This window comes from Acomys russatus, chromosome 13 (assembly GCF_903995435.1).
Source record: "Acomys russatus chromosome 13, mAcoRus1.1, whole genome shotgun sequence".
NCBI classification, from domain to species: Eukaryota; Metazoa; Chordata; class Mammalia; order Rodentia; family Muridae; genus Acomys; species Acomys russatus.
This window is the reverse complement of record NC_067149.1, coordinates 31,460,780-31,485,772: the sequence shown is the minus strand read 5'-3', so window position 1 is coordinate 31,485,772 and position 24,993 is coordinate 31,460,780.

Below are 24,993 nucleotides of genomic sequence, written 5' to 3'. Positions count from 1 at the left end.
CCACCCACAGCTATAAGCCAAGGGGTCCAAGACAGGCACTGAGCTGAACATTTAAGAAACAATGGGCATTCAAGATGAAAGTATCTCTCAGAGTTAAAGAGAGTCTTCCTTGGGTTTCTTCTTTGTAGCTTTTGCTTTTTCCTTTTCCTTCAAAGTCCTCATTCAATGATAGGGTTGTCTTTTTCAATTGCAAATGAAACACTGGCTCTCTAAATACAGTTGGCTCTTGGCAGGGTTGGCGAATTGACCTTTCAAAGTTGGACTGAAAGTAGCAGAGGGTTTCAAATTCTGGCGACATCAAGCAAGTGATTTCCTATTGGTAGCAAGGGGTAATACCTGTGGTTGGGCATGGCAGACCGCCCCCTTCTGATGGTCAAGGGGAAAATGTTATTGCAAATTTAAAATGAAAACAGCAGTGCTCACAAAGGTAGCAAAAACATTTACATTTGGGAAGCCTGGAAAACCTCTGCATTTTCATTGGCACCTGACTTGAAACTTACTGGGAGAAAACCACAGCCCTGGAGCTGATAGAGGACATTACTGGAAGATATTTGGGAGCTTTGAAACCACAATGGACTTAACATTTTTATCCATGAGCAACAATGCAATTTACGACAAGATCTAAGAGACATCCCTTTCAGAAGAAAAACCCTTCACAAACATGTGCTCACAAACATGTACATGCAAGTGTACAGCCTGAGTCCACTGATAGGTGGTCAAAGGAACCCAACACCGCTGGGTTCTAAAAGGGCACTTTAGAAGAGAAATAGCATTCTGTGTCCTGAACTAGAATTCACTGCACAAGAACAATGCTCTCTTCAAAGATTCTGGCACATGGACAGATAGAAGGAGCCATCCAAGAACCCTTGATAATAAACATACCGAGACATTTGCTGTGACCAATAGCACAGAGCTGCAGCATGAATGAAACGTTTGGACCTCAGAACAAAAGCACTGCTTTGCCCGATAGTAAACTCTTGAAACTCAAGTCTTTCAGGGTCTCTGAAGTCTAATTTTTTTTCCTGGTTGTGTTAATATTTTCTCCCTCTTAAATTATAAGTGATAACTGTATGATACAAGTGACCAACACACTGCAATTGCAGAAGAGCCTGTTTTATTGGTTTTTCTGTTTTGTTTTCCTTTTTGTAAGAGAGGATCAGATACTAAAACTTCTGGGGAACGTGGGAAAGCATCCTTACAGATCACAACCCATATAGCTTTACTCACGAAAACCGGGACTCTAATCTAAAACCCACTCTGTCCTCGACACAGTTCCCGAACGGCTGATGTGGAAGGTGTATGCAGCTTTTGAAGCTGCATTTCTGAGGGGGATTTTGCATTGACAGTAATTCCTTGCTGCTTTGCTGTTTCTCTTTTGTAGCCATGTTGTAAGAACCACAGCTGAAATTTGGTGGTGGGTATGTAATCTAGAAGAAGGCTACACACATATCAATCACCTGCTCTGAAATGTTGCTATGTTTGGCCTCTCTCTCCTCTCTCTCTCTCTCTCTCTCTCTCTCTCCTCTCTCTCTCTCTCTCTCTCTCTCTCTCTCTCTCTCTCTCTCTCTCTCTCTCAATATTTTTTCTCAGGCTGATAGCTGATTTACTAGGTGTTCTGGCCATTTGTGAGATGATGATATCTAGATTTAATGTAGTGAGAAAACTAACATTTCATGAATATTAAACAGCACCTCTCGGTTTAACATTCAAATTTGATCAAGGCTTTGCTGGGGATCTTTGTCTGCTTAGTTTTTGTTTTGTCTACTCACTTGCTTGCAGCTTTTCTGAAGAAACCTAGCCTATTACTATTTTTGCTTGCTTTATAATATTAAATTATATAATATTTATGTGACATATTTATAAATTGATTACGTATAATACACTATATATTTACATAAACATATGCGAGGCACGTGGATTGTGCCACCCGGGGAACAGGCATGGAACTGGTGAGATGGAGCATGTTCAAACCCCGGAAAATCTCAAACTTGACATTGGTAGGAGTAAGAACCCCTCCCTCCCACTTCTGAGCCTGCATGTCCTGGTGCATGGAACCTGGCAACCCTCAGCTCCCCAGATAGTGACATAGGCTACACTTGGATGTAAACAGATCATCACCAGCATGCCAGCCACAACCAGTGGAATGTATTTACCCCCAAACCCCTCCCAAGTCCCAAAGGTTTATATAGTGTTTGTTCATCCTGGAAAGGAGGGACTCGAGCTGCCTCACTAATAAACGCGCACAGGCTGATTCAGGGTAGGTCATTTAAGAGCCGTTGATTCACTTGAGCTCTAACACTTGAAGGACTGGAGACGGCCTTTCGGACCTTCGGACCTGCCCACCTGGTGGCCTTGCTGCCACTTGCGCTGTTCCCCTTCTGCTCCCTCTTGGCAAAGGGCTATAATCTCCCCACCAAAGAGCTGTAATTAATTCTCCCCAGAGAAGGCCTTCTTCCCTCCCCACTCCAACTCCCCAGCTGCATGGGAATCCTGCGGACCACACCAGTTCCAGATTGTGCTTCATTCTTCCTGGCTTGGTGGTGTATGTGGCACCACTGGCACCAAGCCAGGAAGAGTGTGTGTGTGTGTGTGTATGTGTGTGTGTGTGTGTGTGTTTGCTCGAGTGGGTGCCTCACACCTTCAATCCCAGCACTTGGTAAGCTGAAGCAAAAGGAAAACAAGTTTGAGACTTAGATTGGGCTATATAACAAGACCCTATATCAGGGAAAAATACTGTAGGATGTGCATAATATAAAAGAGGTCACTGATATGATGAACAAGACAGTTATGCTCCTGCCTTCGTCTCTCTTACCATCCAGCTGAAGAGACAGCAATACCACACAAGAAGTTACGAATCCCTGAGTTTGGAATGTGATCATGACTAAGAAGTGACTGAGCCAATGAGGGGCTGGAATAAGACAGAAAGATCTACTTTAAAAACTATAGGTACAAAGGGTTCTCTAGGGATGTGATGTCTTAAACTTTCCCCAAGAAAGAATATGTAGTCACACAAAGCAATGAGCAGAATGGCAAACTAAATGAAGTTAAGACTGTGAAAGGTGCCTGAAATAGAAAAAGACTGGCACAATGAAAAGCACTAAGACCAGTGAGGGAGGAGATAGGCTTCAGGAAGGGTCAGAAAACCCAGACAGGCTCCAAATGGCTGTCAGCTACAGGCTGGAGCTCAGGGATGGACCCTTGGGTGAGTGTCAGTCTTGGAGTTTCCATGGGCACATGGGAGTCAACACTGAAGGGTAAAGCCTTGAGGGAATGACACCCAGAGTATATCTGTCTAAGGTGTTGATAACAAGTTTTATGAGTTGGGGACTATATTGAGTGGAATTGCTGATGTGAAGGCTGATGAATGTTTTTTCATTTTTGTTTTTGTTTGTTTGTTTGGTTGGTTGGTTGGTTGGTTGGGTTTTGGAGACAGAGTCTCTCTGTGTTATTCTTGGCTGTCCTTGATTCGCTTTGTTGACCGAGCTGGCCTTGAACTCACAGCGATCCACCTGCCTCTTCCTCTTGAGTGCTGGGATTAAAGGCACGCACCACGACACATGGCATAACAAATGTTTCTAATCATACTTTATAGAAAATATCAATATATAAAGCAAAATAATATTAGTCTGGGGGCAGCATAGAGATCAGTTTCAAAGGACAAAAATTGAAGTCAAGTAAAGCCAAATGACATTAAAAAGGAGTACTGAGTCTCCTAGGTCCCTGGAAGCACACATGGCATGCTGAAGTGACTAGAAAAGAGTAGATGGAGATCAATACAGCACAGTGGTAGCGGGGACAGTGTTCTTGGTGTTTGAAGACTCCCGTTCAAGATTGCATAGGGATATCTTCATTTTCACATTTTGTGAGAAAGTGGAGAAAATTCTATATTTTCATCAGTAAAAGAAAATTGAAGAAGGTTGGAAAATACTCATGTCTGGATATTATGTAACTATTAAATGAGATTTATTTGCTTAATTGGGCTTTTAGAGACCAAATCTCAAATCCTAGAGTTTGGCCCTCACAGTGAAGGTTGTCATATTCACAAACTGGTAGCAATCCTTACCATACCTGGCTCCAATGTGATACTTATGAAGAGATTTGGTTGATATTTGAACTACCGCTTATAATTAACATGGAAAAAAGAAGGGTGTAACGGGTTAAAACAATAAACAAAATGTTGATATCTTGATTTACATACATTGAAAAAAAGAAAAGTCATACACAAGCAATTATAGACCATGACATTCCATTATGAAATCTAACAGCTTTATTTAAAAAAAAAAAAAAAAAAAGATTCATTTTATTTTTCTTATTTGGGGGGGGGGAGGGGAGGCTTGCACACACAGCACCCTGAACATGGGTTTGTGTGCGCTGTATGACTGCAGGGGCCCCCAGAGCCCACAAGAGGGTGTCAAATTTTCTGAAGCTGGAATTATAGGTAGTTGGTGATGTGATGTTCGTACTGAGGACCCAGTTAGGGTCTTCTGCAATAGAAGTGAATGCTCTTAACTGTTGAGCCATTTCTCTAGCCTAAACTCTACAAATTTTAATAGTTGTTATGTGCCAGGCACTGTGTTACGCTGATATTTGTGATCACACCAAGCCTAATACAAATGCCAAGAAGTGAAAACTCTAAATATTAATGAACTGGGACTTTAAATATATTTCTAATTGTGTTTCTCTCTCTCTCTCTCTCTCTCTCTCTCTCTCTCTCTCTCTCTCTCTCTCTCTCTCTCTCTGTGTGTGTGTGTGTGTGTGTGTGTGTGCTCTCTGGTGGTCTCCTGGGCTCATGCTATCTATGGTGCACACACATGAGAGGATAATTTTCAGCATTCAGTTCTCTGCTACCATAAAATCTAAAATCCAGGGATGAGACATATGCTGTCAGGCTTGCACCACAAGCCACCTCATCAGCCCAGTCTCTGAGGCTTAATTAACTCCCTTCGGGTCAAAGGCCAGAACGTGGCCAAGTCAGGAGTTAATTTTTCTTTTCAGAATTTTCCTCTTTTTCAATGTGAAAAAAAATAAAAAAGAAAGAAAGAAAAACATTGGAATTTTAAAAATGAGTCAAATATGGATTTCACTGAAGAGACATAACTCCGCGTTGTGCTGTGTTGGTCAACCACACAGACCCCTCCTCCAAGCACTTCTGGACTCTGTCATTACTGCCGGCTCTCTGGTCTGTTCTCAATTCATTAAGTGTTCATTTAGCATTTGCTATGCTGGTGGTATTATTGATTCTTTTCACTCTCAGAATCACAGGAAATACCAGCTCTCCTCCACAGCACTCCCCCTTGAATGATGGGAAATGACTAGCTGCGCCTATGCCGGCTCTTCTTTGTTAAATCTTAGTTGCCATTGGAACCTCACAGTTCAAGTAGGTTGGCTGTTTTCTAACTTACCCTCAGCACATTCTCTAGATTGATGTGAAAAAGCGGTGTCATGGTTTCAATGCACGGTTGTCTCACAATATTCATGTCTCTGCCGAGGAAATAAGAGGCATTTTGAGATCCCCAAAGAGGCCAGTATGAATCGAGTCAGTGACAGTATAGGCCTCTGCTTCTTGCTCCTGGCAACCCATTCCTCTCCTTTATTGAATTGTGGGATCTGCGGTTTACACAGGCTTCATTCTTATCTTGTTTTCTGCTTGTGGCTTTACAAGAATTTTCCCAAACTGCTTTCCTATATTAAAATGCTTCTTAAAATGCTTCAATCATTTCTATCTTGATTTCCATTTGTGGTGGTGGTGATTTCTAGAAGTTTCTAACCTAGAAAAAAAAAATGAAAATGAAACCATTGCTTTATTTGTAAACATAAACATTTATAAACTGACATTTAAAAACTAATTTTAAAACATTTTTCCCCCCAAAATGTTGCTTCTTCTTCTGAGACAGGTTTTGAGAGAGGTTTTCATAGTAGTAATCAAGACTGGCCTAGAACTGGCTTCAAACTCATAGCAATCCTCCTGCCCCTGCCATGCAAATGCTGGAATTATAAGTATGAGTCACCACCCCTGGGTTAGAGAATTTCCAAAGGAAATTGCTAAGAATTTCAACATCATTAAACAATTTTAAAAAAGCAACACCATAATGGAAACAAGTCACTAAAGTATTCCTGTATGCCTGACACTGCAGGATGCTTCGAGGGAAGATGCTGGAATTGAACCTCACATAACTACATCTACACACTTAGGGTTTGTGCTTTACAGGAAATTTGTTATTATATTTATCATAACAAAATTATGAGCTAGTATTATTACTTCTCATTATGTTGCTGATGAGATCACAACTTGGAGAGCATAGATTTATCTATGGACCCACACCCATAAAAGACCGAGATCATTCCCACATGGTGTATAACTTTCATGATCATAATATACTATATGATTTAATTGTATCTGTCAAGTAAGAGGGTATTTGTGTCCATTTACTTTTAAGTAAAATCTGAGCTTGCTAAGTCAGAAAAGTTGCATGGACACCCATGTCAGTCAGTTTAGCCTCTGCTAATAGAAATCTGCCCCCAGATTATTGATCAAAGGCTATAAAAAGCACAGTAGAAAAGAAGAAAAAGGAGATTTAATTTATTGACTGTCAGTCCCTAAATGCAAATTGATTCAATCATGTCAATCTCCTGATTTTAATAAACCTTCTTTCTACCTCATGCATAAGCAATGGATTTAAACCAGCTGTCTCAGTTGGCTAACAATTATAATCCTTGAATTTGGGAGGCTGAGTTAGAATTTCTGTGAACAGGAAGCAAGCCTGGGCTATATAATGAGTCCCAGGCACACCTGGCCTATGAAGTGAGTCTCTGTCTCAAAAATAATAAACACCTGGGCATCGTGGTGCATGCCTTTAATCCCAGCACTCAGGAGGCAGAAGCAGGCGGATCACTGTGAGTTCTAGGCCAGCCTGGTCTACAAAGTGAATCCAGGACAGCCAAGGCTACACAGAGAAACTGTATCTTGAAAAGCCAAAAATAAATAAACAAACAAACAGGTTAAATTAGCTGTCATGTTCATATAGGAATAGTGTGTAATATGGAATAGTTAACACTGTATGTGATTACATGAAAATGTTTTCTTTTGACTAATGTCAGGCTGAACCATTTTAAATTAAATAATGCTTGAAACTATACACATGGAAGTGTGCTTTAATGACATCCTTATATAGATGACAGAATACATAGTAAGTTCAAGGCCAGCCTGGGCTATGATAGGAGTCTGTGTCTCAAAAATAGCAAATAAACAAAGAAACAAGTTAACTTAGCTGTCTCATGGTTGTATAATAAGAATGGGTAATATGTAACTCTCATCGTCATATGTATAATGTTACATGAAAAGTATGTTTTATTTTGACAAGTGTTAAGCTGAACCATTTCAAATTCAATAATGCTTGAAACTGTGCATATGAAAGTGTCCATACATCCTTGCATGGTTGAGGAAGCAAAGGAGTAGAGTTGTCAAATGGCTATCAAGTTTTAAAAGAGTGAGAAACTCTGGTGGGCACTGCAGTTTGTTGACCACAGCCACAATATTCTGAACATTTTGAGAAGCATGAAGTGGCCCCAGATGTCCCTTGTGTCTCCTTAATCTCCTTTAGCTGTCTTATTGTTTTGGCTAGAACTTAAAGTACTATCCTGAATAGGTGTGGAGAGAGTGGACAGCCTTGTCTGTGATTTTAATGAAATTGGTTTGTTTCTTTCCATTTAGTTTGATATTGCTTATTGGCTTTCTGTATATTGCCTTTATTGAGTTAGATATGAAACTTTTATCCCTGAACTCTTCAAGACTTTTAACATGAAGGGATGATGAATTTTATTAAAGAATTTTTGGGCATCTAATAAGATGATCATGTGGTTTTTTTTCTTTCAGTTTGTTTATATGATAGATTACATTCATGGATTTTCTTATGTTGAACCATCCCTGCATCCCTGGTATGAACTCGTTTAATGGTGAATGATGCTTTTGATTTTTTTTCTTGGATTAAGTGTGCAAGTATTTTATTGAGCATTTTTGAATTGACATTCATAAGAGAAATTGGTCTGAAAGTCTCTGTCTTTTTTGAGTCTTTGTGTATCTTAGGTGTTATGGTGAATGTGGCCTCATAGAATCAGTTTGGCAACGTCTCTTCTGTTTCTATTTTGTGAAATAGTTTGAGGAGTATTGGTATTAACTCTTCTTTGAAAGTCTGATAGAATTCTTCACTAAAACTACCTGGTCCAGGAATTCTTCTATTTTCTTTCTTTTTAAAATTTTATTTATTCACATTACATTATCCCCTCTCTCTTATCTTCCCATTCCCACCTTCCCTCCATCTTTCTCCCTATTCTCCTCCACTAGACCTCTTTTCCCCACCATATGATCACAAACTATCAGGTCTCATCTGGATAGCCTGTTTCCCCTTCCTCTGTGTGCCCATACAGCTTCCCCACCAAGGGGAAATGATCAAATTGGGGGCATCAGACTTCATGTCAGAGGCAGTCGCTGCTCTGCCCATCACCTTGGAAAATAAGCTGTTCATTGGCTATGTATGAAAAGGGGGTCTTGGTTTGCTTCATGCATTGTCCTTGGTTGGTGCAACAGTTTGTGTAGGTCCCTGGATCCAGATCTGCCAGCTTTGATGGTCTCCTTGTGGAGCTCCTGAACCCTCTGGCTCCTTCCATCCCCCTCCTCTTCCATACCACTTTCAGGGCTCCACAGAGAGTCCAGAAGCAAGTCTCGGCACCTGCCCCAAGCCCAAGGTCCTATTTCAATTTAATTGTATCTTTTAAGGCCTGCTTTGTGGCATATTATGTGGTCAGTTTTCAAGAAGGTTCTATGAGGTACTGAGAAGAAGGAATATTTTTTGTGTTTGGATTGAATATTCTGTAGGTATCTATTAGGTCCATTTGATATGGAATATCAGTTAGTTTCATTATTCCTCTTTTAGTTTTGACCCAATGAACTGTCCATTAGTTAGAAAGGGGTGTTAAAATCTCCAACTATTAATGTGTGGGCTTAGATATGTGATTTAAGCTTTAGTAATGTTTCTTTGATAAACATGAGTGCCCTTGCATTTGAGGCATAGATGTTCCAAATTGAGATTTCATCTAGATGGATTTTTTTCCTTTGATGAGTATGAAGTGTCCTTCTCCATCTCTTTTGAATAATTTTGGTGGAAAGTCTTTTTTATTAGCTATTAGGATGCCTAGTCCAGATTGTTTCTTTTTCCACCCTTTTACTCTGAGGTAATATCTTTGTTGCTGAGGTATGTTTATTGTATGCAGCAGAATTACGGATCCTGTTTTCCCATTGATTCTGTTAGTATGTGTCTTTTCATTGGTGAATTGGGTCCATTAATGTTGAGAGATATTAATAACCAAATGATTGTTAATCCCTTTCATTTTGATGTTGGTGATGTTAGTAGGTGTGTTTGTGTGTGCATCCATTCTTTTGTTTTTGCTGGTGTGTCATTTTTATTTCCTGTGTTTTCTTGGATTTAGTTAGCCTCCTTGGATTGGAGTTTTCATTCTAGTATTTTCTATAGGGCTGGATTTTGTTTAAATTTGATTTTGTCTTGTAACATCTTGTTTTCTCCATTGATGGTGATTGCGAGTTTTGTTCTTTTATGGTCCAATATAAGTTGGTATTCTGTATGCTTCTTGTATGTTTATAGGCATCTTTTTCTTTAGGTCAGGGAAATTTTCCTATATGATATTTTTGAAAATATTTTCTGTCCTTGGTGCTGAGACTCTTCATTTTCTTCTATTCCTATTATTCTTAGGTTAGGTCTCTTCATAGTATCCCAAATTTCCTGGATGTTTTGTGTCAGGAATGTTTTATATTTACCATTTTCTTTGACTAGTATATCAATTTCTTCTATCATATCTTCTATGCCTAATATTCTATCTTTCATCTTTTTATTCTGTTGGTGAAAATTAGTTATTCAAGACATGGAAATCCTTATTCACCCATTAAAATGGGGCTTTTGTTCTTTAAAGAGCCAAGAGTTATTGCTTATTAAATTTTCAAGCATGTATGTAATTGAATTTCTGGAACAACAGCATTGATGTAAATTTTATAACAATTGTATAAATAACTGTAACACCAAGGCTACTTTAAAAACTCTAGTAAAACACACTAAGTAATTTAAATAGGCTAATACATGTATCAAAGTGAACTTTTTACTTTTCTTTGACTGAGCTTACCTTGCCACACAGTACCTTGGTATGGGGATAATTAAAACTGCAAGACATGATTCGCTACCTGGGCATAGGAGAGATGGCTCACAGGCTAAGAGCACTGTCTTTTATTCTGAACATCTTGAATGCAATTCCTAGCAACCACATGGTGGCTCACAACCATCTGTAATGAGATCTGGTGCCCTCTTCTGGAATGCAGACACACATGTGGCAGAATACTGTACAAATAATAAAAGACTCCCTACCTGTGTGATCTACCTGGCGCACAGCCAGCAAAGATGAGCTATGTTTTGTCCCCTGAGTTCCATTGCCAGGAACCTTTTCACTTCTAAGAAGGTCTGCTGGACCCCAGGAACATTCAAGTCCACCTAAAATACAGCTACTGGAGGGTGAGCAGCAGGCTGTACCCTGAGCCTCCCCGAGGGGTCCTGAATTGGAAACATTAACCAACACCCATGACAGCCAAATGTGACTTGATGAGTTGGGGTGGGTGATTAAGGGGGCTTCCCTTTTTGAGGAATAGGGCAGGAGGACGGGACTGGGAGGTGAGGAGTCATGAGGCTACCTCTAATATGTAAAGTGAATAAATAAAATATAAAAAAAGAGTAACAATATAAATAATATTAACACTTTATCATGTGCTATCATGTGCTTTATTAACATGAAATATAATTGTGGTTTTAAAAAGATGTTTTCAAATATAAATGTGAATTAGTATTCCCAGTAATCATAATAAAATTCTCATAATACATTGCTCTCAATTTATACTCATTGAGACCATGATCCCTGAATGATGTGTGCAAGGACACAGACATTTCTAAACACAAATCTGTGATGAGTCTACTCTTCCATGCTGACATTTAGAAGACACTGCTGCCATAGCAACAGTTTCAGGGACGCTTCACTGAGCAACTTTACAGAGTAATATTCATTTGTTCTATAAGGAATTTAGTCCTGAGTCGTGGTTGAAAGCTCAAATTGGATAGAGTTGTATACTGGAGCAATTGTTCAATCCTTGCAACTTTCTTCTTTCAACTATTTAACTATAAGATTCACCATTTAAATTTTTTTCATTAATTAACATGACAATAACGACTCAGTGTATATTGCATTCCAAATTCATACATTATATAGAGCACTGAGCTTTAGAGGGTGCCATTAGTATTACTACAAAAAACAGATTCATGACAGGACATTGTCCTAAAGTTGTCACTCTTACCTGACATTGTCAATTTATGTTCTTTGAAATTGGAAACTACCACCCTGCTTTATATTACTTTGCTTTATATCTTTCTAACAGACTCTAAACTACTTTCATGGCCATCATCAGTATTTCTTCTCCAACCTATGGCTGGTGGCATCTCCCAAGGGGCTCCTTAGTTCTTTTCTGTTTCCTAGATAGTTAGTGAATAACTTCTACATACAATATTGTTTTTGAGACTCAGCCAGATTCATGCCAAAGTTTCATATCTAGTATTGATTATATGTGTTTCTTTTGAAAATGACAGCGTTTCTTTGTATTTGTTTCTCTACCAGTCAGGATAATATTAGTCTCACGTGATTATCAGGATTTGTTTGAGGAATGAGCATATGTAAAGAGTAGGACATACCCTCACATATTACCATCCTTTGTTATTATAATTGTATGTCATTGTTGTCTCGGCCCCCTCTGGAATTAAAGTTACTGGTGACTGTGAGCTGCTTGATACAGATACCAAATCCAAATGCAGGCTCTCTGCAGAAATAACAAATGCTCTTGATTGATGAACCATCTTCCAGGCCACAACCCCACCCCTTTAAGACAAATTCTTTTTTGTGTGTGGCAGTTTCTCTCATTGAACCTGGAGCTTACCATTACTTCATCTAGACAGACTAATTAACAAGTGCCCAAAATCTTCCTATATCTGCTATTCACCCAATATTGCATTACAGGTCAGTCAGCCATGCCTGGTTGTCTGTCTCAGACTGCAAATTAGCCGGAATTACAGGAATGTGTCACTATGTTCAGTTTCCATTGGTATTTTATTGGAATTTAAATTCTTTGCATACTTTGGATCATACCAGGCTTGATGATTATCATATTTTACATGTCTATATAATGCTCATAAATAGAAAATGCCACAAAATTGTCACTGAGTGCAAATTAGCATCCACGTGTTACAGGTTTTGAATTGTATCCTGTTCAAATAACCCTACATAGGGAGCCAGGCTGAGTGCAATTTTCAGCATCTCTGCAAACTTACATCTCTCAGAGAAGATAAGAATTAATTCAAAATTTAAATTAACATTACAAAATTCTCTTGCTCCTTTTCATAGCTATTTTTTTCAACTCCCCACACAACACTTGTCTGTAAAGACTTTTCTGTTTGTTATATTTTACCACCTGCCATTCTTACCATTTCTCTTTTGCTCATTATCATGCATTTTATTTTATTTTAACTCTACTTTTGTGTATGTGTGTGCTACCAATGAGCATGCTCCAGGGCAGGAGAATATGGAGTCAGCATGGAGGAAGGATCTATCTTCCATTTCCCTCTTGAGAAAGTATAGATTTCAGTTCCAGTTTCTTGAGTCTTGCAACAAAAAGTTAGACAAAGAAATGGAGACTATTTGTTAAGACAGGGAAAGGCCCCCCAAGAGAGTAGAAATTGGCTAGAGAGCTGGGAAAAGCCTGAGGCTTGAAAGCCCTGGACAGCAAGACTTGTATAACTCATTTGCATAGCACCTGCCTTCTTCCGTATTTGTTGACAGCACTATTTTCTTGTACATGTTCTGTCTCTTATCTGTAGCCCCAATGGGAAGGAATTTACACTCCTTCTCCCAACTAGTTTTTTTTTTATACATTCATCTAGCTGCTTCTCTCTCCCTGTGTTCTGCCCTCCTGCCACATTTACTGATTCATTTATTACTTGCACAGTTTTCACTGTGTCCCCACACAGAATGAAGCACATTGCAGATGCATGGTAAGTTGAAAGAACACCTGCAATGCATATGATTACGTTTTCTTCAAACCTGTGGAGCCTAGAAAAGCTAAATCGGCTTATAGAGCTGAAGGAAGTGACTATGTATACTACATGCTGAGACAATCACTCTGAAAATACTGGATATAATCCTGTTTAACTTAATTGCTTTATAATTCTACCAAACTTTCATTTGGAATGACTGTTGATATCAAATCTCGTTATGATAGTGATTACGTTCCAAAGAAAAGTTTTCAGGTTTCAGTGAGAGTTTACTCAAAGTGCAAAAAGATTACAGGACTGAATTCCTATTTCAACAGGTATGGAAGATGTGCTTTGAAATCTTTTAATCCGTCTTAATTTCGATCTCCACCTGACTTCATCTTCTGTGGATGTTAAATGTAAACATAAAATAATAATCCATGCAAAAAGTTGGTAGACTAAGCTTGTTGGGCTCATAAATAGAACAGTTTCCCTCTTCGCTCTTGTTGCCTTCCCACTTCTCACTCATCTTCCCCAGAGGCAGGCCGCAGAAGCTAGAATTGCTCTTCCATCAAACAGAATTAGGATATCAAATTCTTGTTCCCTCAAAGCTAGCCATAAAAATGTTACTGTAGATGTGTGTGTGTGTGTGTGTGTGTGTGTGTGTGTGTGTGTGTGTGTGTGTTAGGAGGCCACGAAGACAATCTCTGGCCTACCTTATCTGATTGTGAGATATAAGACCTCCATTTCAGAAAGGGCCCTCCCTCCAATGAAAAATGAATAATATATAGAAAGGAAAAAGGAGACTCTGAACAGGCAGGCCTTCCTGCCACTCACCCACATGCAGACAATTAGTATTTGGTCATCTTTATATGCAGCTATTCTTGCCTCATCAATACACATAGATAACTTATCCTGGCTCTTTGATCTTTCCACCAAAAGATATCTATGCCACAAAATGTAATGAACAAATTCCTTATGCTTTTCTCTCCCTCCTTTCCCTTTTATTTCTCTTCCTCCCCTTCTTCATCCTAGTCTGTCTTTTTCTTTCATACTGGGGAATGACTCAGGATCTTATGCATGCTAGCTTTACCTCCTAGGTACCTGGGATTGCAACTATGAACCACCACACCCAGCGTCTTATGCTTTTCTCATATTAATTCATCTTTTGTTATGTGGAAATCAGCCATAATTCTTTATGATAATCAAAACAGGACTCCTCCTCTTTAAAAGCCTGTAGCTTCCCTAATTATATATTATCTATGAAGGTTAAACAGAAACAAGAAATTCAACAGCAGTATTTAGAAGGAGACATACCAGAGTTTACCAGGAGTCAAGTTTTCTTTACTAGGCCATTTAATCTCCACATCTTAGTATGCTAATTGCTTCCATGGGACTGTTTGTGCCTTGATTTTTCCACTCACACCCTTATAGTTCAGATTGCTGCTTTTCAAGCCCTGGATTAGTTACCATTCAAATGAAATATTTAGGCTACCCAAGTTAAGGCTTTATAAGTCAACTCCTTTGGAGTTATATATTATCATTTAGGCGTTTTCAGAGCACTGGGATGAGTCCAGATGTAGCGTCATGCCTAGGGTGGAAGAGTCCCCAGATAGAGCATTTTACCAGGTGTGAGAAGAAGGCTTTGCTCTCTTGGTTATCTTGCAAAACAGCTTTTGATTCTGCTGAACACAGACTGCTCTTCCCCTCCCCTTCACTTCAAACCCTGAGAACAAAGAAACTGCTCCTGAGAGAGATTAGGTATTCAGCAGTGTTTGAGATGATTAAAAAGGAAGAAAAAATATTCCTTGTGGATGTTTACAAGGCTTTCTCCTCCCTGCTGGTGGAAAGAAGTTTTGGTCAACATTCTGCCACAAGATCTGAGGTTGCAACGATCCTGAACAGAGCATAAGCAAGTAAAATAAAGACTTCTCCATGACAACAATAACCTGAGATATGTTTCCCAGGCTGTGCAATCTCCTTTCTCTATGTGGAAGGCACAAGTTGCTTTTGATCTAACAAATTCGCAGTATAGCTTCAGGGAACTCTTGTGTTTCGCTTTGTATGGACCACCACACTAGGTGGTATGGAGCATGACTGTGCAGATGATCAACCATGAATCAAGTTGCATTCTTAAAATTGTTTCGGGAGCAATGTTTACTTGAGATGAGTGTTTGGGAAAGAGAGAAGGAGAGGGGTATGGCCTTTCAAAAACGTGGTCTTTGAGGCTATGTTGTCAGTGACACTGATTTGTACCATTTGGGGGATTTTTTTTTTTCATTACTGAGAACATAGCACACACAAAATCTTCATAAAGGAATCATAGTAGTAATTTCATGTTTACTGGCAGGGATATGTTCTGAGAGAGGTGACATTAACAAATCTCATTTATATGTTAACACTATAGCATAGATTCACACACATACCTAGATAACAAAGTCATGACTTACCTGGACCATTATTTCTATTTTTAATTTCTTTTCTCTTTCCAAGACAATTTTTATTAAAGATGAAGACTCAAACAAGACATTAGTCTTGGCTTACAAAATTATCTGTCTTCCTCTTCCACATCTTGTCTCTCTTGAAATTTCTTCAGTTGCAATGGCAGTCAAGGCCTGTCACCTTTTTCTGATCACAATGCTTTCTTCTGGATACCTCCTGAAAGACATGTGTCAGCCTAGCTTACAGTTGATGGTTTCTATTTAATAAGTATAAACAGTGTTTATGTTAAAGTAGTAATAAATTATAGTACAATAAATACATGAGCAAGTAAAATATTCACTAGTCATCATTGTCAAGCACTATGTATCGTACCTGATTGTATATCCTAAACTTTATGGACCATCACCACAGTTGGTCTGTTTATACCAACATCACTATAAACATGAAAGCAACAAGTTATTCTACAGAGTGATAAGAGCCTCATCAGTAGGCAACGAGAATTTCTCAGCCATCTTAAGTCTTATGGGACCATGAATGTATGAAACATGGCATATGGTTCATGGTTTAACCCATACAGACACTATTGATAAGAGCTAATTCTTAAACTGGGTATATTGCATTCTCCAAAGCTTTCAAAATTTCTCTAAATGTAAATGCAAACTTGGAAACTTTAAATAACAACCTTGTTTTTCAAGTTTGGAGGATGGAAATAGAATATTAAGGAATTGACAAGGTTGTGTTCTCTCTGAAGCCAGTGGTTCTCATCCTGTGGGTTGCAGTCCCTTTAGGTCACATGTGAAATATCCTGCATATCCTATATTTACATTATTATTAATAAAAATAGAAAAATTACAATGAGGTATACAGCAAAATAATTTTATGGATGGAGAGGTTGACAGTATAAGTAACTGTTTTAAAGAGTCACATCATCACAAAGATTGAGAATCACTGCTTTAAAGACTGTAGAAGAATCCACCTGCCACACATGCCTTCTAGATTATAGTAATATGCCAACAAAATACAATGGTAAGCAGGTGTAGTTAACAGTTACAGGCAATCCCATTTAAAAGAAGGGAAAAGATGAAAGAAACAGTATGTTTAGTGCTTCCAAGAGAGTTCAAAATACAGTGGGAGAAATTCTGTTTAGCTTTCAGGAACTGAATACAATCCTATGTTGTTTTAAGCTATGATCTCTGGGTCTGGCCTTGGAGTTCTTTTTTATTTATTTTAGTCTTAGCTTTAAACAATATGTTTAGAAAGTTGGTAGTTATTTACAGCTGGGCAATTTCAGTAGCCTCTTTCTTGACTATAGAATGCAATGTGCTTTACAACTCTTCTTTATTATGTTCAGTATCTATCTCATACGGCTTTTTTTTTTTTTTTTTTTTTTTTTTTTTTTTTTTTTTTTTATGCTAGAATAGTCTCAGAACCTGTTTTTCTCCCATGTGTGCCATGAGGACTCAGTATTATACTGAAGCACCTTTGTAGATGGCCAAGTATATCTTTATCTGTGGTCCTAGTTTCTGTTGAGACATTCCGTGGATCCATGCATCACATAACTATAGTTTGTAATTAATTTGCTGTCCAGCCACACTGTTGTTCCTCTAAGAGCATGATTTCCTATAGTGAATTCTTATCGTAACCTTTCCAGTTTGATGTTGTATAAACATCTGGATCCTTGCTCTTTGGAGGCTGAGGTAGGAACTTGTGAGTTATAGTGTGACTTCCAGGCTAGCCTACATAAAGAGATCCTATACTAAAAATGTTAAACAACTCGTTTCTGGATACAACTGAGTGATGGCATGCTTGCTTATCTTATGAGATACCCTTGGGTTCAGCCGCCATTATAATATATATTATATACAATACTTTATTATATTAAAATAGCATATATAATTTATTAGTATATATCTTTATAAACAAATGTATGTTTATATAAACATATAAGCATGTAAATATATTCCTATATATTTATATATAATATAAACCACACACACACACACACACACACACACATATATATATATATATATATATATATACATATATATATATATATATATGAATAAGAAGAAAAAGGAGGGAGGAAAGGATGACTGGAGAGAAGGAGGAAGAAATGAGAAATGGTCTTTACTTTCTTATTTTGCAATGTGGATAGAAGATAAATTCCTGAAGTTATTCAGGATTCGTTCCATTCAGCTTCCTTTCTCAGTTTATTCCTTTCTTCCCATATTTACATCACACTCAGATAAATATTCATGTTAATAGTTCAAATATTTTGCTTTTTGCACAACAGAAAATTTCAGCCAAACTTTCTACCTTTCTACAATACTCTTTTTCTCTTTAGTTTTTAATCATAATAGAGTCTTCATTTGCTCCTGTCTCTTTATTCACAGTATTTCTGACATTTTCACTTCTTTCTTTAGTACTAACATTGGGTTAGCACAAAAAAGAAAAAAGAAGACTCATTATAAGGTTTTAACGCAGCTCTTTGTTCCTATTTGCCTCCCCACTTTTACCTCTCTTCTCCCATCACTCATATTTGCAGCAACATTGCCTTCAGGGAAACATACATACTCTCCAAGAGTATAAAAGGAATTCTCTTTTTCTCATTTCCTTATGATCCCTCAGCAGAATCTTTTTCACAGTCCACATTTCCACCAAGAGTCTTTTCAAGAAAATATAGCCACTTGCTACCTTACTTTCCCAAGATCTTCCTCCATCTATACATTATTACTTGGTTGCAAAGCAATGCCCACATTTGTAGGAATTTATTGATGGAGAAATTAAAAATATGTTTTAAATTCCAATTGTTGCCATGAGAAATGACGATGACTTGAAATAATAAATATTCATGAATTCCTAATTATTGAGACCTGGAACCTGAAGCTAAGTTTTCAGAGTTGACGCCACATTGACAAACAGCAGGTTATGTTTGTCTCCATATGCTTGACTCCAGCAAGAATCTGATGTCTGCTTCTTTCTGCTGTTGTTGAACATTTGGCTGTAGTCTGACAATCTATGACTTTACCTCATCTTCAGGTCACCTGCTATTCAATGTGTTTGTGTCCATATTCCTATTTACTCTTTCTTTTAAACAGAGGAAGGGGATGCAGGCTAGTTGGGGGAGACCTGATAGGCTACGGTCATATGGTGGAGGAGAAGGTCCTTTTCTATCAGAGGTCTAGGGGAGGGGAATAGAACAGAGGGGGGAAGGAGGGTGGGAATGGGAAGATACAAGCAAATGGATAACAATTGGGATATAGTCTGAATAAATTATAATATTTTAATGAAAAAAATAAATTGTAAGAATCAGAAAAAAAAAACCAAGTTCACTCTACTAAACTATCACCTCTCTTGTCTACAGTGCTTCTGACATTGAGCCTTAATTAAGAGAGAAGAAAAAAGGGTCAGGGAGACAGCCCAGCTTATAAAGCACTTGTGAAAGCATGTGGACCTGAGAGTAGAACTGTAAAACCCACATGAAAGCTGGACAGATGCTGCCTATAATGGCCGGAGTTAGGAGGCAGAGGCAGGGCATCCCTGTAGCAAGATGGCTAACTAGACATGTCAGAGTCGGTAAGTTACTGCTCCAGCAAGAGACTCTGCCTTAGTAAATAGGTAGTAATCATAGAAGACACCCAACATCAAGTTTGGGCCATATGCTTGAAGAAATATGTCCATGGGGACCTGCAAATACATGATTGCCCCCAAACATAGTAACACATGTGTGTCTATGTGCACTCATGAGTGTACATACACACACATGTACAGACACACACACACATGCACACACACATACACGCACACACACACACACTACTAAAATGGTACATATGCAACATAGTCACTAATTTCATCACAACCTATGCCTACTCTCTTTCCCTGAGTATCCATCATCTTTTAAAAGCAGCTCTAAAGAATCTGATCCACATGTAGATATGTAGATACATTCAAGGTCAATATTGAATTTAGGAATCCAAATGTCTATTCATTCTCACTCTTGGCCTGAGGCTCCGTACAGTGTGATAGCAGTATGAAATTCAAGCAGTGGGACAGTGCATACGAGACAGAGTAGCATTTGCCTCCTGTTACTAACCTATATCTATATCTCTCTGAATCCCCTTTGAGGAGGACAAATGAACAAAGATGGAGTTCCTTGGCCAAAGAGAAGGAAAGAAGCTCAATGTACTTAAACGCATAAGACAGAAGAAGAAGAAGAAGAAGAAGAAGAAGAAGAAGAAGAAGAAGAAGAAGAAGAAGAAGAAGAAGAAGAAGAAGAAGAAGAAGAAGAAGAAGAAGAAGAAAAGTGGTTGGAAAGGATGCAACATAGGAGAAAAGGTCAAGTATCTGCAACGGAGGAAGCTCCTAAGGAAGACTGTCAGGTAGTCTTGAAGAGAAGCATGTTCTATGTGTTGGTGTAGGCGGTTGTCTCAGTAGAGCACAAAGATGGCATTTCAAGTTGATGCGATAGTGAAATGTTCCCAAAATATCAATTTATTTTCTTATTTTGGATGCCATTTTCTTGTGGTTTTCGCTCCTGATCCCCAAATCCTGGAATAATGACTCACGAGACTCAAAATATTATTTAAAATATCTTGGCCATACCTCTGGATTTATTCCTGACTAGATCATAACTTAAAATAAACATTTAGTTTAATCTACATTCTGCCACGTGGCTGGTTACCTCTGCTTAGGTAATATGTGTCTTGCCAGCTGGTTGTCCCATGCCTGGCACTATTCCAGAATCATTTCTGTATGCTGGATTTCCCACCTCCTATTTCCTGTCTAAGCTGTAGGTCATCAGATTTTTTTTATTGACAAGTGTTACATCCACACAATACACAAGACATTTTCTCAACATTTTTATTTATGTTATTCCTTTCCTCTTCGATTTGAGTTCTCATTGCCCAGACAGGCTTCAAATTTTCTTTGTTGCTGAGGATGAACTTTCCTAACTCTTGCTCTTAAGTGTTGAGATATAATGCTAAGCGAACACCACTTTGTCTGGCTTTTCTATTTTATCAAATAAGATGAATCCATTATCATGTATATTCCAAACAATAACATTATAATTGGTATATGACCTTGTGTCAACCTATGTATGTGTATGTATGTGTGTGATACATTGTGAGTATGTGAAGTATCATGCTATCAAAACCACCAAATTTTGGAAAATGAAGCTTCATAAGGCTCTTCTCAGAAATAGACACTATTAACAATTTATAGCTACTTGTTCATATTTTGTTATTATTTTTTTGTTTGTTTGTTTGTTTGTTTGAAGTTATGGTTAACAGGTTACAATGCAGAGCATTCTGTTTACTAAAAATCTGTGACTCCTCAATGAGGAAATTAAGATGAGACTGACATGGTGTTGTTACCTGCAACCAGGTGGCCCAGCTCCATGGCTTGGTTTACACAGACTTCTTAGAAGACCTGGAGTAAAGATGACCTAAAAGAATTTGTGTGACATAGCTTCCTGCATTTCTGTGTAACACTTGAGTCATTTGTTGTGGGGGTTGTTTTTGACAAGAGATTCATTGGCTGATCAAACAGAACATCTCAGGGGAAAGTAAGCGGCCACCCATGACTCTCATAACAAAATGAACAAAAATATTCTATAAACACTTCTCAGATAAGTGACCCTTCAGAATATTATTTTAATTGTTGTATAGTTTTTTCCACAGAAGTGTATGCTTATCCATTCAATAATTCTTTATAATTGATGTTTAGAATGTTTTTTATTCTACAACCTTAATTTGAATTGCTCAGGGCTGAATTTGAGATATATGGTTCACAAAAGTTACTAAATATTGTTATATTCTTCCCTTCAATGTATTCTGACTTATTGAACAAACAAATCAGCATGCACACATACATTTGTGTGCATAACCATACACACAAACCCCTCTTCAGAGCCTATAAAATATATGAAACAGAATGGATAACTTGAAATGCATATATAGCTAACTGAGTGGTCAAAGTCAGTGACCTCTAGGATGCCATCTAAGTTTCTTCCTTTAAGCTGTTATTGATAAGCACTCACTATGCCAGCCAAGGTAATAAGTATTTCAGGTAACTGTCTCATAGTACTCTCACAAGTTTATGAGGAAACATCTACTATCAACATCCTGTTGGAGTATGACTTGAAGCAGACAAGAGTAAATACTTTGATCAAGATTATTTAGCTGCTAACTGGCACATTTTACAAGAAGTCTGCTGTATGGACATACATCTTACAACACAATTAATTATGGATTTGAGAAGCAAATTTCGGTCACTGATCCTTATCCTGCTAATAAATACATCATAGCATGGTAGCATAGGACATAGTTTAACAGTATAGAATCCATAACACCATTGTTTGAATTCCAAGCTCAGATCTGGCCCATTCTATGGTTGTAACCTGAAAGACAATTGACTTCTCTATGCCTGTTTGCTTCTGAAAAACTCGACTGTTATAACCGATTACTTATAAAACTTGGACAGTATAAATAAAAATATGTTCTTCCTTATAATTAATACTTCAAAAAAAGCTAGCTAGTATCAAAAACAATAACAATGTAAAAAAACATTAAAAATGTACAGAGAGTGGTGGCACATGTGTTATTCTAGCAGTTGGGATGTGGAGGCAGGCACACCAGACGTTCAAGGTCCACATGGGCTACCGAGAGAGTTGCAGGTCACCCAACATTACATGCAACTCTAAAACAAACCAATTAACAGATAAGTTGAAGCATTCGATCTTCAGAAGAGATCTAAAGAAGGAGAACTGTATTGGTACATACGTCCAATTGGGTAACCTCTGTTAACACTCAGAGCTCAGGGAAAATTAGAAAATACTAAAGAAATCAAACTGTCTTTGATACTGAGAATTGCACGCAGGGCCTCATCCATGTTAAGTGTCTGTTTTACCGATGAACTATGTTTCCAGCCCAGAAATTAAGTTTTGACTCTTAGATATCATAAAACAGCCACTCAGTCTTCTACTTGATCTCATATTAAGTGCAGTCAATTGATATAAAAGAATGGGGGGTGGGTCTCTTTCCTAGCAGTTAGACATCTCTCTGTAGAGTATTTGTCTAGCATAAGTGAGATGGGGGAGAGGCGGCATAATAAGCAGGTAAAAAAGTCGACAGGCCTGTTCCAGAGATGGCCTAGTTTATGAAGACAGAGACTTGAATTGAAAACAATGACCTAGTATTCTTCCAAATCAACTCTGAAAATTAGTTCAACTTGAGAAACTTGGCTCATCCTAAATACAGTCTCCTTAGCACTTCTGGTAAAACAGAAGCTGGAGGGTCCAGGATGAATACGCTTTATCCTTAAAAGGAGCCCCACAGGGACACCATCAAGGCCTGTGGATCTGGACCTAGGGGGGCCTACACAAACTGATGCACCAACAAGGACAATGCATGCAGAGAACCTAGACCCCTTGTTCAGATATAGACAATGGACAGCTCATTCTCCAAGATTGTTGAGCAGGGTTGAGCAGGGAAGTTCTCTGACATGAACTCCATTGCTCATGATCTGATCATTTCCCCTTGGTGGGGAGGCCCTGAGGGCACATAGAGGAAGGGGAAGCAGCTATCCAGATGACACCTGATAGGCTGTGGTCAGACGGAAGGGGAGGAGCCTTCACCCGTCAGAGTTCTAGGGGAGGGGCATAGGGCAGAAGAGGGCGGGAGGGTGAGAATGGGAAGATGAAAGCTAGGTTAGGGGCTAACAATTAGGATGTAAGAGGAATAAAAATTTTTTTAATGGATATTGGTCCAAGCACAGCAAACATGGAGTCAAGGGAGGTTATGAAAACAGGATTGAGTGGCTTAAACAAAGTGCTCAAACCCTGGTTTCCAAAGAGTTTTTTGGAAGTTTTTTCATCCTACCATTTATGTGTTTGTGCATGAGTATCTGTGTGTGTGTGTGTGTGTGTGTGTGTGTGTGTGTGTTTCTACGTGTGTCTGTGTGTCTGTATATGTATGTGTGTCTGTGAATGCAAGTGCATCTGTGTATATATGTATATATGATGTGTGTGTTTCTGTGTATGTGTGCCTTTCTATCAGTGTGTAAATGCATTTCTCTGTATGTGTTTATGCATGAACATGTGTGTTCATGCAAAAGCATATGTGTATATATTTCCAGGCGTGTGTTACATGTATACAAATGAGTGCACATTTACATTAGTGGATATTTATTGCATAAATATGTGTGTGGATATATACATGATATGCATGTATATATAAACATATGAATATATATTTCATCCACTATACTCTATCAACTCTATCCCTACTTACAGCTCTGTTGCATAATTTATGTCATGAATAATTGATAGTATCTGTAGAGGAAGTTTAAGTTAATTTACATCAAGTTCCTTCTTAGATGAATTTAGCAGTATTTCACAGCTACCCTTAAAGCTGTGGGAATATAGCTGTGGTTGTTTTGTTTGTTGACTTTGTTTTGCTGATGCTGTGCTGAGCTACGAAGACGCTTTCAGAAAAGCACATCTCAACAAGCGAATCAAAAGGAATTTTAACTGAGGTCTGCGTCTTGGACAGGCTTTCCCTCTGCTCTTTGTCGCTCCCTAAGACTAGCCGTGCTGCGGTGTTTCAGACAAAGAGCCCACAAGAGAAAGGCAATAAGATTCTTCTTGCCTGTTTACACACAGTGTGCTGACAGTGCCCTTCTGCTTTCCCTGTTACAGTGGCTCACTGTGATGAAAGGAAAAACATGTTATCCTTCCCCATTTGCAGAAGAAGCAAAGAGCTATGGTTTCCAAGCCGTCTATGTTTCCTTAGTTAAAATTATTAATTCCATTTAAGGTCAGGTTAACATTTCCTTTTAATATTTCCATTTTTGTAGATAATACGCCAAGCTCATGGGGCAATAGAATAAGGGCCCTTGTCGAATACCTTCATCCTTAAAATTCCCTGTATGTGGAAGCCAGAACTGCCATTCAGATCGGCTGCTGAAATGTGATTTCTCTGTTTGTGGTCACTCTGCCTTCCCCTCACCATGCCAGTGTGTAGGACAGGGAGGGGTCTCCTGTGCTTGTTTTGATCTTCATTGTAAGAGGATGCTGCGCTCCTGCTTGTTGCCCATGTGAGCCTCTTCACCAGGCTGTTGTTGCAATAAGATGAGGAGCTTAACCGAAGATGAATATGTTTACCTGAATCATCTGTGTGTCATTTGTTAGGTGCTCATATGCAACACACTAGAAAACATGAGCGTCAGGGAGGAAGTTCTGCTCTGCCACACCTACAGCACCTGGCATGTAAGGAAAGACAGACAGGAGGAAAACAGGATTTTACTCTTTACCTGTCCCTTTGGTGCCATTGTTCCTTTAAATTTTTCTTTTTCTTTTCTTTTCTTTTCTTTTCTTTTCTTTTGTTCTTTCTCTATTTTTTTTTTGCCCAAAATGACTTTT